Genomic DNA, 15,569 nt, shown 5'->3' with positions numbered 1-15,569 from the left:
TTAGTTTTAAAAATATCTTTATTATAATTATATAAAATTAATATTTAATGTATTATTAAACTAATTATCAATCAAGAATATTTTTAATTATTTTAATTATATTGATACAATTCTAATTTTTATTCATTATACAATAATTTTATTAATGGCACGTTGTTACGTTAATGGTGATCTATTTATAATAATAATAATAATAATAATAATAATAATAGACATCAATAATTAAATGATAAAATAATTGTAAAACATTGTATACCTAACTTTAATTAGTTAACAAATTTAATTTTAGTTGCTTGTTTTATTTTCTACATAATTATGTTAATTGTCAATCATTATACATCAAATCAGTATTTAATACATAATTATATTAATATATCAAATAATTTTCAGCAAGATGATATTGATATCTACCTTAAAAAATAAAAACAAAAATATATGATTCTAATCATGATAGAAATGTATATGATATGATAATGCCTTATTCAATCACGACAAATATACGATGTATAACATAAATAATGAAAAAATAACATAATAATAACTAATTTATATAATTATTTTTGTTCTAATAAAGATTATTTATAGTGTTTTTTTTTTGTTCGTGAGTCTAGATTTGAGAGTCAACTTTCTTTTTAATTTATTATTCTTCTTTGACTACTTCATAGAATAAATGTATTTTTCGTTTTTCATCGAAGTTGATCCTTTTAAAGTATAATTTATAATTTTTTATAGTATTTTTTTATATACTCAATCTATTATATTATTCTTTTGAAAATTTAATTATTGTTCTTACTCTAATTTATTCTTTTCGTCTAATGTTCCAGTGCGATTGTCTTTTATCACAATCGTTTACAATGCACCACATCCATCAAATACCATCTCAAATTATATTCACTGATTCAGGTTTTAGTTACATGGATGTAAGCGTCCGACGAATGGGCAGTAAACTCTATTTTATCGAAGGATGGTTGGATCTACTCACATATTATGACCAACTTAATGGAATGTGGGTAAAGTCAGTTTTTTGGGAAGAGCTCGATTTTTTATTGAGGAATTATTTTCACGGAGCTTTGTAGGCCAAGTTCAAGTTCCATCCCTTTCATGCTTTCTACATCTGTCCAGAAATCTTCGAAGTGGAGCACATAATGAGATTGAATTTCCTCAATTTAAGTTCAGTTTTGGTAAATCCGTGTCAAACTCGGAGATGCAATTTCAACTATTGGTAATATATTCAAATTTTCTTATTTTAAACTTTTCGTAATTAAAATAATGTTATAACATGTTGTGATTTTTTTGTTCCAAAAATTACCGGCCTTCTTTTGCATCAATGCAATGCCATTGAGGAAAATAAATGTCAGTTTAGTTTCTCAGTGTGTCAATTCTATACCTTGCCACATATTTAACTATCTCACCTTCTTTCATAAATCTACCTAACAATTCCCCTCTTCTCCAGGATCATGAAACTCATCATAACTGGGATCTAACTGTTACCTGTTACAACCAAGCCCACAAACAATCCTAAACCCAAATAAGTGAACAAACCTAGCTGCCACTCAACGACATAAAGAACAAACCCGTTGCGCCGTCACGTACTCGCCATTAGAGTAGATTAATAAAAACGATTAATAACTACATTAGTATTGATACACTTAACACCAGATTAAGAAAAAACGAACAACACATGACATGTTACTTTTTTATTAATCAAATAATTATAATTTAAATTAATTTTAACAAAATAACTTAAAATTATAATTTTAATTTTATCACGTGCATAACACAGATTATTACACTTATTAATTAGTATGAAGTGTAGTTTACAAATATTTATTGACTTATTGTTGACTAGATCTTTGTTTTGTTGATTACCTAACGAGATTATTATCATTGATGTTTTTTCAATATTTATAAAATTTATTATGCTTCGATTTTTAACAAATTTGTAATCCAATTATCTTATTTTAGCTTTCTAAATTTAAACCCCTCTTTAATTTACTCTTGACACTTTTCTATTTTTATAATTTATTTTTTTAAACAAGAAGAATCAATTTAATCATATGAACCCAATGTTAAAGGAAAAAGTAATTCAAGGATCAATGTATGAAAACTAATTTAATAGTAAAAAAATAAAAAAGAATACTTGATGAGTTATGTTAGAATATAATTAGGTTTAATTAGTATTATTTAGTATATCTGAATATTTATTATTGGAGATTACGTCTTTATTATGATGATTCTTTTAGTATCTATAAATATCCTTTTATATTGTATCATTCCACACAACTTGAATACACTCAGTAATATACAAATTCTTTTACCAGTTTAGTCTTTTATTTCTAATATGGTATCAGAGTCATGGTATTCTCCTCGAAGAGGATAGGTTGTTTTCCTTGCGGTGAAATCACGTAGTTTTTACATTTTTTTTTCTATGTCATTCTTCTTTTCCTTTTGCCACTCATTTGATGCTTTTTCACCTCATCGACTAGCCTATTTTCTATGTTTTGTGTTTTTTAGAGTCGAATGATCAAACACCATTGTCATCCGCTGCTTACCTATTCTCATGAAGAAAATCATATAGTTTTTGCTTTCTTTCGGTAGTTCCATCTGCGTTCTCTTGTAGCAGTTCCGTCCGCGTTCTCTTGTGGAAGTTTCGTTTGTGTTCTCTCGTGGCAGTTTCGTCTGCGTTTTCTTGTGGCAGTTCCGTCTGCGTTTCGTTTGTGTTTCCTTGTGGCAGTTCCGTCTGCGTTTCTTTCCGACAATTCCGTCTGCACTTCCTTTAGATAGTGGCAGTTCCGTCTGCACTTCCTTCAGACAAGCGGCAGTTTCGTCTGCCCTTCCTTCAGACAAGCGGCAGTTCCATCTGCGCTTCCTTCCGATAGTTCGTCTGCACCCGTTTTATCAGTTTATGCAGTTTTTTTCCTCTTTATTTCGTTGTTTTAAATAAGTTTCAAACTCAAGTTTGAGGGGATGTTAGAATATAATTAGGATTAATTAGGATCAATTAGTATTATTTAGTATATCTGAATATTTATTATAGGAAATTACGTCTTTATTATTACGATTCTTTTAGAACCTATAAATACTCTTTTATATTATATCATTTCACACAACTTGAATACACTTAGTAATAAGTTAAATGAAATAAAAAATAATAAGAATTAGAGAAAATTCTACTCTCCTCCCCTAAGAGATGCTAAAATGACACTCCTCTCCTCTTTATTTTATAAATGTACATTCCTCTCCATTCTAACTTTTAAAAAACCTCCTTTTTAATACATTTTAAACTTTTTATGTTAACTAAGGTTAAATTTATCCATTTTTTAAGAAAAAATAAATTTTTTTTTTAAAAAAAATATCCATTAACAAAAATTTTATTTTTTATCATTAAATTTTGCTTACCAAAATATCCTTTAATAAATTATTCTTTTATTGATTAAATTGTATTTTTAAAAAAATTTAATAATTATATTTTTTTTCTAAAATACTCTTCAATAATTTTTTAATTATTAATTATAATTTTACCAAAATTTTCGTTAACAATTTTTTTATATTATTTTTCTATGTCAAGTAGAATGTTTAATGTTAAATATATTTTTTATAAGAAAATAAACAAAAAATAATTACAACTAAAAAAGTAATTACCAATAAAATAATATCAAATTATATATATTTTATATTTTAAAATTTAAAAATTAACAATAAAATTAAAACGTCAAACACAATTTAAAAAAATTAATAATTAGTTTATTAATTATTTTAAACTCATAAAAAAACAAAATACGGAAAGAATGCTTTCTATTAAAATTCTTTTTAAAAAAATATTTAAACACTTTCTTTCAAAATCAATCCGAACTCATTTTTCAAAAAATTTAAATACTATTAATTAAAAAACGGTCTTTTTTTTAAAAAAACGTTTCCTTTGAATAAAAACATTTGTTACCTATTAATAATATTAATAAAAATATTCATAATAAAATAAGTTAAAATAGTAATTTAAAAAATTCTAAATTAAAGTAAATATATTTAAATTTACGTATGTAGCTGCAATTTTTGAAAAAAAATCTACAAAAATTTAAAAAATTATACTAAAAAGAATCAACAAATTTTTAAAAATAATGTTAAAATTTAAAAAATAACAACTTATATATAACAATCCAAACAAATAATTTAAAATTTGAAAATAACAACCTAAGCAAATAAATTTCTAGACTCAACGTATGAGTGCCATGTTAGCATATGAGCTCCTCCATTTATATTACTGAAAAAAACTACAAAAATTTAAAAAAATAATGTTATAAAAAGAATCAACAAATTTTTAAAAAATAGTGTTAAAGTTTAAAAAATAACAACCTAAATAAAATAATTTAAAATTTAAAAAATAACAACCTAAGTATAACAACCTAAACAAATAATAATTTATAATTTATAAATATAAATTTAAAAATTTCTAGTGACGACATCTAAGCAAATAAACTCCCAGACTCAACATTATAATGTAACATCCTTCCAGAAAGATACCTTGCTTAAGTCGGAGTATTTCTACCAGAAAGAACGTTACGTGACCTTTTCTAATATTAACTACTTAATTACTGAGCCTTTGTATCGATTTCGCATTTTAGTTTTAAGAAAATGCCAGAAAATTTTGTTTTTATTCATTCAAGACATGTATCAAAGATAAGCATTGTAAATAATAATAACAATCATATAAGTATTATTAATAGTAATTCTTATACATAAGAAGTCATATAAACCCAAATACAACACCTACTCCTCTGTTAAAATAAAACCTCAAATGACAAGAGCGAGGGGACTCTATGAAAGCTATTAAAACCGTAAAGAAAGCCTACTAATCGCCTGCAGCTTCAAATTATGTCTTCAAACCTGTGTCACTGAAAGGATGAAAAATTTGGAGGTGAGAACCAAACCACATGTTCTCAGTAGAGGTCGAGAATGCCGTGAAAGTAAAGAATAAAGCGCAAATAGTTAATTTCATTCAGAGACATCTAAAAGAAAATTAACCATTTTTTTTAAAGCATTAGTTAATTCTTCAAAATCCTAGACCCATATTTTCTTTATAAAACTCTTAAAAGTTTCCTAGACTGTATAAATGACCAATCTGTTCCAAGCATAGGTTCATTAAGTCTATGTTGAACCAGTTTGATTTTTCATAATTTACTAGACCATAACATAAAAGAAGTTACCTACGCGGTATAAATGATCATCCTGCTCCAAGCATAGGTTCATTAAGTCTATGCTGAACCAGTCAAATACTTTATACAGAACTAGACCTCAAACGTATTAGTCACGGCCTCAGGCCCAAACAACTCAATCAACATTCAATCACCACAATCCAAACAATCAGTTACAAACACAGGTAATGAGGTTCAAACACAATCAAGAACAATTACATCAAGTATAGCAATTAGCAATTAAATAGAATTATTCACTTAGGCAGACAAATTACAATATACACACCCAAACAATGTCACATAGATGCATATGATGAATGTCTAGTCCTAGTGCAGGCCATGAGCTCATGTGTCGGTTAGCACCTACATTCCCGACATTTATCCGGTCACGAGTTCACGATTTTTTGAATACGATTTTCCGTTCAAATAAATGCGCATATAATTATTAGCAGCTCTATTGAGACAGCCTCTGCTTTCTACTCGCAGGAAATATACTCTTGGGAACGGAAAATTGCTGTAGGTATCCTAGTTTCTCTACAGAAGCTCTTGGGTTGCTTTAAGCAACAGATAAATAAATAAATATTATCTCTTGGGTTGCATTAAGCAACAAATTAGCAAACAATATCTCTTGGGTTGCCTCAAGCAACAAACAAACATCTCTTGGGTTGCTTCAAGCAACAAACAAATAAACAAATATCTCTTGGGTTGCCTCAAGCAACAGATAATCATACCATAAGTACTTTACTCTTTCCTTTTTCTTTCAAATTGCAAGTACGCAAGCGGGACAAGACCCACGCCCTTGCCAACAATCTCGTATACCAAATAATCTTTTCTTAAAAGAATAATTGAAATTATTATCATTAAATAAGCTTTAAATATTGATTTTGATTAAATCATTATACTTTTATAAAAATTTGGACATAATCTCCTTTAAAAATAAGACTTAGCCACCCTTATGGGTCCCAACCAAACAATTTACCAAACTCTTTTCAACCTCTCCAATATCAAACCAATTCAGAATCAAACAAATTCTAACATTGAATCATCCCTATGACGCTAAGGTTCATCTTTTATTTTATGAACTCATAACTCTCACTCAGACATTCTCAACACTCTATCTTCTTTTATGTTTTTAATATAGCAAATAAACTCGGAATTGCGCAAATTTTATGTCCAGGCGTTCATCTTAAAATAAGCTTTATAACAAACCAAAGATCATAATTTTCTGATTTCTCTAGTCTTAGAAATAAAGGAAAAACCGTGACTGCTCTGCAGTGCGTAAAACCAGAAAAATAGTAACATCATGTGATATTCAAAATTCAATATAAAATCCAAGTTAAATCCAATGACTTTAAAAATTAATATAGTTTAATTTCACTCATCCAGGTTTCTTTTCCAATTGGTCCCAGGTCAATATCATTTTTAATGAAGAAGTTATATAACCTAGAAGTTGACTAATTTTCTGCAGAATTCTGTTTTAAAACATAATGAACTTATCTTCTTCCAAGTCCCACAACTTGCTCATTAAAACATGGATAGCCCTGAAATTTAAGTCACATATGCTAAACATACTTAATTTTCACTTCCAATTAGTTTCACCTCGATATCCAACCAGGTTCAAAAGTTATAAACTCCCAAATTTACTGATTTAAGAAAACAGAATCTGGCCTTTACTGCATAATGTATCGTATTTCAAAAATTCGTATCTTTTAAACCGCAAGTTCAACCGTTCTGAAATATTACGACATTAAAATAATAGGACTAAAGTTTTATTTAAAATTAGTTTCGCTTCAAAATTCAATTCGGAACATTCACAGCAGAGCCAACAAGTTACTGCTGTTCCAAAAATTCTGCAGTAAAAATCAGATCCCACAACCATTACTCAAAAATTCACCATAAATCTTATATTTAATGAAAAGGTCTCAAACTCTCCAATTCAGTCCCAATTATTCCCAAGTTTAACCAGGACTTGGTTTAACGCAATTCCGATCATCACAGAATTAGTTACCATCTTTCAAAGTTACTGTTTTCACTTAAAGGTAATGCAGAAAATTAGATTTTACGGCTTAACTTTGAAAAATCATAACTAAATCTTCAGTTAATACGAAACCTTCAAATTTAAATCCTAACAACTACACTTGTTAAAGTTTACTCAGATTTTAATCTCATACCATTTCGATCGCTAGCAAATTACTAGGCTGTCCTCAAAGTAACCATTCTATTTTGAAAACCAGATTCTTAATAATAGTTTAGTCTTTTAGGCCCTAATTCTTCAACAATTCTCAATTCAGTATCAAATATATCAAATGATTATCTTAGTCTCAACCATTTATATATAATCAGTCAAAACCACAATCCTCTACTAATCTCAAGTCACTTTCACAGCCATAGCAATATACCAAACAACCATTTCAACAACCAACAATCAATAATTCGATCATCTACCATACATAATTACAATTGATTCAATCACAGCACCAAGCACAATCGCAATCACAATCCAACATTCATATAATTAATTATTTACTCACAGCTATTAATACTATTTGCAGTTATTCAGTAAACCTTGTTGGCATTCCTAAATTAAAATCATTTTAAACCCCCTACCTCGATGTTGCAATTACAAGAAACCGGAGACAGAATTGCGGCGAGACAGCTGGCTAGACCCCTATTAGTCACGCAACCGTTTCAGCCAAGAAAGCAGCGGCACTGCATCTCAGCACAACTGGGACAACAGTAGCATTAGCTTCCACAACAATGACCATGGTTGCAGTGAAATGAAGATTTTGAATTCAACGGAATCGAAAGGCAGAAACAGCTCTGGTAATTTAAAACGGAGCACAGGCCAAAGTTGAATTAAAACAAGAACAAGCAGTTTAATAAGAAATTGGCAGAATAGGGCGTGCAATTGGAGCAGAAATAAGGGGAAAAGGCTAACCCAGGCCAATGGATGTTAATCCTAATTAGAGCGAAAACAGGGCAGCAGTGATTCCCAGCAATCCTTCCTGGTGGTTCCAGCAGCAGCAACTCCCCGCCAGTGGCTCCATTCCACAGCAACTCCAACAGTCAGAAGAATGAGCACTAGAAGTAGAAACAACTGTGTCTATGGCAACTCCAAATTGTTAGGAGTAGCGTATAGGCAGTTAGTAGTTAGTGGCTTGGCACCAATTCTGTTATCTGAGTTCTGTTATCTGAGCTGTCAATCAGTTAGGAATGTAGCTAGGAATATGGTGAGCTGGCATCAGTTTGTTACAGCCCTCACTATGTATAAATAGCAGATCACAGCTCAGTTTAGACTCACTTCTGTAACCCTAATTTCTAGAACTCTCTCTCTCAAATTCTGGAATTCTCTATGACTCTCACAACACTCTAACATCTTCTTCTACTTCGTTCTTCTTTTCATCTGGTTCTCTGATACCTTTCATGGTATCAGAGCATCCGGTTCTGATCCATGGCTGACACCAGTGTCACCGTCACTTCCGCAGCAGCCTCCGCAACAACAACAAACAACACAGTTCGCACATCTATCAACACTGTAGCCTTGAAGCTAGATGAGAATAATTTCGCTCCATGGAAGCACCAAGCCCTTACGTTCATCAAATCCAACGGTCTCAAGGATCACTTGAACCAGAAGAAAATTCCATGCCGATATGCCTCTGAAGAAGACAGAATTGCAGATAATGAAACGCAAGAATTTCTGGAATGGGAGCAAGACGATCAATTTCTGATTTCGTGGTTCCTTGCATCGATTGATCCAGCCTTTTCGAGTCAGGTAACAAACTGTGAGTATGCGTATGAAATCTGGAATAACCTAGAGGAGTATTTTGCAAAAAGGTTGAAGTCGAAGGTGAAACAACTAAAGGCACAAATCAAAACTGTGAAACTACAAGGATCTGCAACCGAATACATGTCTAGACTCAAGAAAATCACAAATGTTCTCTCTACCCTAGGATCACCACTTTCCAATGAAGAATTTGTGGATGCAGTTACTCAGGGACTCAACGAAGACTATAGCACGTTTATCATGATGATCTCAGCTAGAGCTGAAAGTGTCACTGAAAGCGAAGTTGAAGCTCAACTCCTAAGCCAAGAAGAACTAGTCGAGAGGTTCAAGAAAATAGAACTTGGCACAATCCAGGTCAACCTAACTCAAGGAGGAGAAAGTCACTCACAAATAAGACCTCAACACTATCAGCATAAAGATCAGTCACCAATGTCGTACAACAGCCAATACAACAATTCACAATCCTACACCAATAGCTACAATCAAGGTAGAGGTCAACCCTTTCAATCTAGAGGAAGATTCAGAGGTAGAGGGTCCTATAGAGGTGGCAGATATGGTTTTCAACATAACAGAGTGGTGTGTCAGCTCTGTGGACGGCCTGGTCACACGGTGTGGGAGTGCTATCATCGCTTCAATGAAAACTATCAAAATCCAAATGCTGCAGCCACAGTCACACATCCGACACCTCCTTCAACTGCATTTCATCAGCCCCAGCCACCGCCGCAGGCTACGGTACTACTAGTTGCAGCACCACCTTTCACTCCATTAACAGACAAGGCCTGGTACCTAGATACGGGGGCTTCTCACCACCTGACCTTCGATGGGAACAATTTGATCACAGGCTCAGAGTATGAGGGCACAAATCAAGTATTCACAGGTAATGGCCAAGGTATGAACATTTCTAGTATTGGCAAAACTGCTCTAATTTCAGCCTCAAATTCTCATTCCTACTTTAAACTGCTCAATCTACTTCATGTTCCTTCAATCTCCAAAAATCTCATTAGTGTAGCCAAATTTGCCTTTGACAACCAAGTCTTCTTTGAATTCTGGCCATTTGACTGCTTTGTGAAATCCCAGGAGACTAGGGAGACGCTTCTCAAAGGCTCTCTTAGGCAAGGGTTATATCAATTTGATGATATTGGAGTCATGGCCAAAGCCACTCAAAATAATCCTACACCAAAACCTAGTACCACGAACCACATCAATAAGCCTACTGCACATAAACTCAATCATTTAGCCTCTACCAACTACAACACCATACACAACTCTACCTCAGAGTCAGAATCAGGAATGGAAAAATTCATGAAAACTGATGTTGTTTCTGCTGACAAGACTCATGTTGCTTACACCACTGAAGTCTGTCCAACTACTGTGAATATTATGACTGAAAAGCCTGCAAGCAACTTAGGACCAGTTGAGGGTACTTCTAGAGTAAAACCAGTGTCTGTATTTGATGTTTGGCATAGAAAGCTAGGACATCCAGCCACACACATTGTACATAAAGTAATGAAATTGTGTAATATTGCTAGTAATAAATTCAATAAAAATGGTCCTCTTTCAATCATAAAAAATCTCTGTAGTGCATGCTATCATGGAAAACACCATAATTTACCTTTTTCTGATTCAACAACAACTTACTCTCAGCCTCTAGAACTAGTATTCTCAGATATTTGGGGACCAACCCCCATGATCAGCAGTTCAGGATACAGATATTACATTGTTTTCATTGATGCAGCAACGAAGTACTCATGCATTTATCTTTTGCATAACAAGGCTCAAGCACATCAAGCCTTTTTGCAATATAAATTGCTCTTTGAAAATAAAACAGGTTGTAAAATCAAAACACTACAGACAGATAATGGAAAGGAGTACACCTCTCATGCCTTCACAAAGACACTAATGCAACATGGGATTGCACATAGAATGAGTTGTCCCTATACTCATGAGCAAAACGGGAGCGCTGAACGGAAACATAGACATATAACAGAGATGGGTCTCACTCTCCTATCCCAAGCCTCAATGCCGCTAAAATTTTGGATGAAGCCTTTCTTACAGCCACTCACATCATAAACCGACTGCCCTCACCTGTTACTCACCAAAAATCACCGTATGAGCTTATACACAAGCAACTACCTGACTATACAGCTCTTAAGACCTTTGGCTGCTCCTGCTATCCCCAGCTAAGACACTATCAGCCCCACAAGTTTGCCTTTAAGACCTCAAAGTGCCTATTCCTTAGCTACTCACCCTTCCACAAAGGATACAAGTGCCTAACCCAAGCTGGTAAAATCCTGATCTCCAGACATGTGATATTTGATGAGACTGAATTCCCCTTCCCTGTCCTATTTTCAAACTTTACCAATGACCAAATCCCTACCTGTGCTGTACCACATCAGCCCCACACCACATCAACCCAGTTCTTTAGACCTGCTCCACACCCAACAACCCCTGCCCTTCAGCTCACAGCGCAGTAACCTCAACTCAGCACCATTCCCCTTCCTTCACACCCACCCTGTTCTAACCCAGCAGCTAGTGCACCCTCACCAACTCCCCCTTCCAACTCTCCCACCTTATAGCACACAACCAATACTACTGATGTTGATTCTTATTCATTATCTAATAATACAGATATTTGCTCTTCTACTGCTGTGTTTCCCTCTTGTTCTGATGCAGGGTTAACTGAGACAAATGATCAGTCAGCACCCACTCGGATGCACCCCATGATCACTAGGTCACGCGCAGGTATCTTCAAGCCAAAAGTGTATCATCTTCAACTCCAGAGTTCTTTACTGGACCTCACTGAGACTGAACCTGCCACGGTTGCTCAAGCACTATCCTCACCACACTAGAAGGCTGCCATGGATGAGGAATTTGGTGCATTGATGAAGAAAAATACCTGGCGATTGGTCCCTGAGACTGCTGACACAAAAACAATTGGGTGCAAATGGGTGTTTCGAGTCAAACGGCAGGCTGATGGAAAGGTGCAAAAGTACAAGGCAAGGTTGGTTGCAACGGGTTTTCATCAGAGAGAAGGATTGGACTATGATCAGGTGTTCAGCCCAGTAGCTAAACCTGCTACCGTAAGGACAGTTCTCGCAGTTGCCATGACAAAGGGCTGGAAGGTTCGGCAGTTTGACTTTAACAATGCATTCCTCAATGGGGACTTGCATGAGACGGTCTATATAGTGCAACCAGAAGGCTATGAGCACGGGTCTGGTGTGGTATGTAAACTAGAGAAGGTACTCTATGGGCTGAAACAAGCCCCACGAGCCTGGTACCTCAAGCTCAGCAGCACCTTATTCAGCTTTGGGTTTACCAGTACAACCTCGGATCCATGTCTCTTTGTGCGTTCCTGCTCGATGTCCACCACTTATCTCCTGGCCTATGTAGATGACATTCTCGTCACGGGCACCAATGCCACTGAAATTGAAAGCTTAATTCAACAGTTGCATGCGGTATTCACCCTCAAAGATCTAAGAGAAATAAGCTTCTTTCTCGGGGTCGAAGTGGTCAGGGACTCGCCGGATTCCCTTCTTCTCAAACAGTCCAAATACATCAAAGAGCTTCTAGGAAGAGCCAACATGCCAGATGCCAAACCAATGCCGACTCCTATGCTCAGCAGTCCCAAGCTCACAGCAAGCATGGGATCTCCCTTCGAAAATCCCTCATTATACAGATCTGTGGTAGGGGGCTTCAGTATGCTACCATTACCAAACCTGAGATTGCTTATTCTGTCAGCAAGGTGTCCCAATACATGCATGCTCCATCAGATCTGCACTGGAAAGCAGTTAAGCGGATTCTTCGCTACCTGGCCGGGACAACTGACCTAGGGTTACAGATCCACAAGAGCGACACCTTAAGAATCATGGCTTTCAGTGATTCTGACTGGGCCACAGACACTGATGATCGCAAGTCCGTATCAGGATACTGTGTTTTCCTTGGCACGAATTTAGTTACCTGGTCAAGTAGGAAGCAGCGAACAGTCTCAAGGTCCATCACGGAGGCTGAATTTCGGGCGTTAGCTGATGCTATGACAGACACAATTTGGTTGCAAAAGTTACTACTAGAGATGCGCTTACCACCTGGCCCAGCACCCACAATGTTCTGTGACAACCAAAGCACAATACTGATGACCCGAAATCCAGTTCTCCACAGTCGATCAAAATATTTTGAGATAGATCTTCACTTTGTACGGAACAGAGTAGTGCAGCAACTAGCTCATGTAGTTCACATACCCTCACAAGATCAGCTTGCGGATATACTGACTAAGCCACTGTCGCAGGCAGCTTTCCACAGTCTCAGGCCAAAGCTTCGGGTTGCCACAGACACACCAAGACCTCCTGTAAGTTCAAGGGAGGATTTCAGTGAGACTATACCAGGGAAGCAGCACCCCTCAGGTTAAGGGAGGATGTTAGGAGTAGCGTATAGGCAGTTAGTAGTTAGTGGCTTGGCACCAATTCTGTTATCTGAGTTCTGTTATCTGAGCTGTCAATCAGTTAGGAATGTAGCTAGGAATATGGTGAGCTGGCATCAGTTTGTTACAGCCCTCACTATGTATAAATAGCAGATCACAGCTCAGTTTAGACTCACTTCTATAACCCTAATTTCTAGAACTCTCTCTCTCAAATTCTGGAATTCTCTATGACTCTCACAACACTCTAACATCTTCTTTTACTTCGTTCTTCTTTTCATCTGGTTCTCTGATACCTTTCACAAATCAACGGCAACAGTGGCAACAGTGACACCAGCCCCTCCTTTGCGTGCAGAGGCGATAGTGATGGCTAGGGTTCTATGGAAGTGCCTCTTCCTGATGGCGGGTTGAACAGTGGCGACGGCCATGGAAGTTTAACGACGGCGGTGAAACGCGGCGGTGACAGTGAGGAACGGCGGTGATATGGCTCCAACAGCGCACCATCTTTCTCCCTCTTGCCCTCCACTTCTCCCACACTCTCCTATATGACAGCAACAGCAGCGACGCTGCCTGTGTTACCCACCAGCGCTGCTTTCCCCTTCCCCTTTTCCCTATGCGTCTCGCTCTCTCTCGATCTCTCTTTCCTTGTTTTCTCTGATTTCTTTCTTCTCTGTGTTGATAAGTTTATGTGTGGAGGGTGTTCACCCGTGAATGAATGGTGGGGAGAAAAGAAGCGTGGAGGAATAAGGGAGGGGTTAGTGTACCGTATATGTGTGTGTGACTAATTGGGTGAGGAGTATACGTGTTACACAATAATGATACGTAAAAATAAGAAACATAGATTAAAATTACAATAAAACATATACGATTAACATACGAATTTTACATAATATTTAAAATAAAAGAGAAAATTTAGATTTAAATATATTACTATAAAATTATTTTAGAAACATATATAATTTTATTTACCAACATACCAATGAGTCAAATAATTATTTTTAATTTAAATTATAAAATAAACTTACTAATCACAACTTATAAAATACAGTTAACTCAAAATATCAATTACCTATATTAAATTATATGACTTTTCATTATTTTTTTATCATAATTTTAATTTTAATTTATATAAAATAATTAGTTATAATCAAAATTGTGCATAAATACTAATTGACTTAAAATTAAAATATTTATCAAAATCAATTTAATCATTCCTAATAAATTAATCTTTAAGGGCTCAAATTAATAGAATAAACCACATTTATTCATAATAGAAATTTCTTAAATTTAATTATATAAAATAACCAATTATAAGAATTTACACAAAAATATTAATTAACTTAACTCCAAATATTAATAAAACTAATTTAATTATTTTTAATTGTTCAGTTTATAAAATAAAGAGTTCAAATTAATAATAAGTCATAACTTATTCATAATAAAAATTACTTAAATTAAATTGTACAATTCTTTCTTAATTTTCAATTACTAAAATTCTACAAAATATTCCATTATAATAAAGTTACTAAAGAATATTAATTGGTTCAAAATAAAATTATCTCTGAATTTATTTAATTATTTCTAACAAAATAATTTCTAAAATTACAAAATTTAAACTTAACAAGATAAAATCACAATTTATTTATATTTAGGTTTTAAAAAATGCGAGATGTTATATATGAGCGCCACGTCAGTCGTCAGCATATGAGCTTCCCATTCAGTGGCGGAGCTTAGTTCAGACAAAGGGGGGCTATGGCCCCCCCAAACTTTTTATAAAAAATTTAGTAGTACTTTTTCAAAAAATAAAAAATAATTCAATTGACTTAAATACTTTACTATGACTTAAAGTATCTAATAAGTTCAATAAACAACACTCTCTTTATCTTTAAGTTCAAATATAAAAATTAGATATTTTTATTTATTTAATTTAATATTATTTTATATTTTACTATTTATATAATTTAATTTTTTATATGATAAAAAATAATAGAATATTCAATAAATATTAATATTATTGTATTTGTATAAATTGATAAAAAAATTCAATAATTATAAATTTTAATATTTGTCCTTCTAACTTCTTTACATATTTTACAGGATATATATTTAAATTTTTATATAAAATAATAATAAAAAATCAAAGAATTGATACATTTTTTAAGAGTAAGGCTAATATTTAAGAAGG

Source organism: Arachis ipaensis, chromosome B4, assembly GCF_059453495.1.
Source record: "Arachis ipaensis isolate K30076 ecotype BB chromosome B4, ASM5945349v1, whole genome shotgun sequence".
Taxonomy (NCBI): domain Eukaryota; kingdom Viridiplantae; phylum Streptophyta; class Magnoliopsida; order Fabales; family Fabaceae; genus Arachis; species Arachis ipaensis.
This window is presented reverse-complemented; position numbering follows the sequence as displayed.